This window comes from Geospiza fortis, unplaced genomic scaffold (genome assembly GCF_000277835.1).
Source record: "Geospiza fortis unplaced genomic scaffold, GeoFor_1.0 scaffold95, whole genome shotgun sequence".
NCBI lineage: Eukaryota > Metazoa > Chordata > Aves > Passeriformes > Thraupidae > Geospiza > Geospiza fortis.
In genome coordinates, this window is record NW_005054333.1 from 5092266 (window position 1) to 5094860 (window position 2595).

Consider the following 2595-nt stretch of genomic DNA (forward strand, 5'->3'; position numbering starts at 1 on the left):
AGGGCCGGCGGGAGGCGGGAATAGGCTGGTGCATACGTCCTCTCAAAGCTGGGGATAGCACTGTAACAAGCTGCTGATAAAGCCAAATGCGGATTTGATTTGTGCTGTGCAAACCTGCAGTCGCGGACACAGTGAAATAGCCGCCCCTCGGCTGTGACCGCCCCTCTCTCACATAAGCTCCACACAGCCTGCGCGGTAAAGCGTTTCTTTGCTGTATCGCTGAATCTTTACGGGGAGACCAAGGGATGTATAACCCATGGCTACAGAATCAGCAGGGTCGGAAGAGACCTTTAGGATCATCCAGTCCAACCACCAACCCATCCCTACCACTGCAATCCACTAAACCACATCATCCAGCAGATCCAGGCGCCTCTTAAATACCCCCAGGGATGGTGATGTTGTCTGCAAAAATTGGATTAATTTTAAACTGTATGAGGACCAGCTGAGGGCACTTGCTCTGTTCAGCCTGGAGGGATGAGACTGAGTTGCAGTCTACAACTTCTCAGGAAGGAGAGGGGCAGGCACTGATCTCTTCTCATCACTGACCAGTGACAGGATCTGAGGGAATGGCCTGAAGTTGTATCAGGGAAGGTTTAGGTTGGGTATTAGAAAAAGGTTCTTTACCTGGAGGCTGGCTGGGCACTGGAGAAAGCTTCCCAGGGAAATCATCACAGCACCAACCTGACAGAGCTCAGGCACATGGTGTGACTCTTGGGTATGGTCCTGTTCAAGGTCAGGAGTTGAACTTGATGATCTTTGTGGGTCACTTCCAAGTCAGGATATTCTATGAACTCTACTCTGCGTGCAAATCTGCGTCTTGCACCCAGTGGAATCCATATTTGGGAGTTCTGGGTGTCCAGGTGGGATGGCCAAAAGCCTTGACTAGACCATCTTGCTTCCTCTGGCAATGGAGAATTGGATGAGACAGGACTGCAGCATGTACTGACCAGCTGATCATGGACTCCATCAAATCTTCTCCAGTTTCAAGGTGCAATGCTGCAGAGAGACAAGTAAGTGCAAAAAGGGGAATAGAATTCTTGGATTGGTAGATACACCAGTGTTCCTCTTTCAAATGGTGCATATTTATCAGTGTAACCAGTCAGGGGGACTGGGGTTGTGTAACTACTGGAAGTCTGGACCTAAGGGTAAAGGAATTGCATAACCTGAATGTTATAAATTAAATGATGGGAACATACCAATCCCCAATTCTTCCCCATAGCATCTAGGATGCATCCCCTGAAGCTGGAATGTGTTTAGGGGAGATCCAGTGACTAAAGATAAAATGAAGAGATCATCACTAGTGGCCACTTTATAAATTGGAGTATGGGGAAAATGTGTCATGGCAGATTAATATTATTTTACAGTGGATGTTGAAAAAGGGGATGAGGTTTTATGTGCAAATGTTAGTTCCCTTCATTCCACACCCCTAAAACAGCAGGGTGGAGATGGATAAAGAGGATACAGCTCAAAATATAGAGCACAGACAAGCAGTGGGGTCAGAGAATCAGCCATTTTTTTCTGGACATGTTCCTTGTACTACTTTTGATTTTTTGAATTGGAAATGATCTGTTGGTTCATAATGAGAGAATCCTGAAGGAATGTATCAGCTTTTGGAAACTGTCATGCTGACTCATAGCCCTAATTGGTGGGATATGTAGGCTATATTGAACCACTTTTTAATGTGGATGAGAAGAGAATGGTATTAGAGAAGGCAAAAGGATAGGCAGGGGTTGTGGGCTCTGAAATGGCCCCTCCTTTTGACCTGAATCCGTGTCCCATTTGTGGACAGGAAGAGTCAACTTAAAGATGTAAACATTAGGATGCCAGAGGATTTTGATAATTAGTGAAGGGGACTGGAGGAAATTATAGAGGCATCCCTCACAGATCATCTAGTTTCAGTAAAGTTGGGGGATAAAACAAGAGATTTTAGATAGACAGCAAAGGCACACATTCAGTAATAACTATCAGTAAGGGCTCACCAAAAAATTTACAATACCAATTCTTGGGGCAATGGGGAAAAAAGCATTTGTGGCCAGTCCTACATCCCACGGACTGTACATTTGGAGATAATACATTGATACAAGAGTAGGTTTTAAATATCTAACTGAAACAGTCTTTCTTTTGACACCATATTTTTCACATAGTCTTTGTACAGAATTTCACAGGACAGCATATGGAAGGAAATGCTCTATTTTAGTTTCAACAGTTCATCTTTCAGATGTGAGAAGTCCATCCCAAAATAAGGTTCAAAAGTTTCTACTTGTGCATTTGTTTCTGCAGAAGAGATTTGAGAAAGGAAATAAACATTAACAACATTTCAGAATAAACTTAAAAGGTCGAAAGCATTTAAAAGTTCTAATGGTGGTGGCTTCAGAGGAATCTTTCCAATTGTGAACTCCTTTGCTTCAAACTGTTGCCACAGCGGACAGTTCGCCCTTGGGAGTGAATAACTTGTCTGAGGCAGGGCTGGAGTTGGTGGCTGCAGCAGACGCTGAGGTGACAGGATGTGCAGAGGCACTGCCGCTCTGCCCAAATAAAGCACCGCTCGAGGGCGAGCCAGAAGGGGCTACCGTGGCACCAAAAGCGCCCACAGCT

The 2595-nt window shown here is 44.9% G+C and overlaps 1 protein-coding gene across 1 annotated transcript in view; it reads right to left on the reverse strand.

Moving 5' to 3' along the window:
* NUP42 (nucleoporin 42) overlaps window positions 1-2595 on the reverse strand; it is a 9981-nt gene that overhangs the window by 6831 nt on the left and 555 nt on the right. The gene's annotated exons all lie outside the window — the stretch shown is intronic.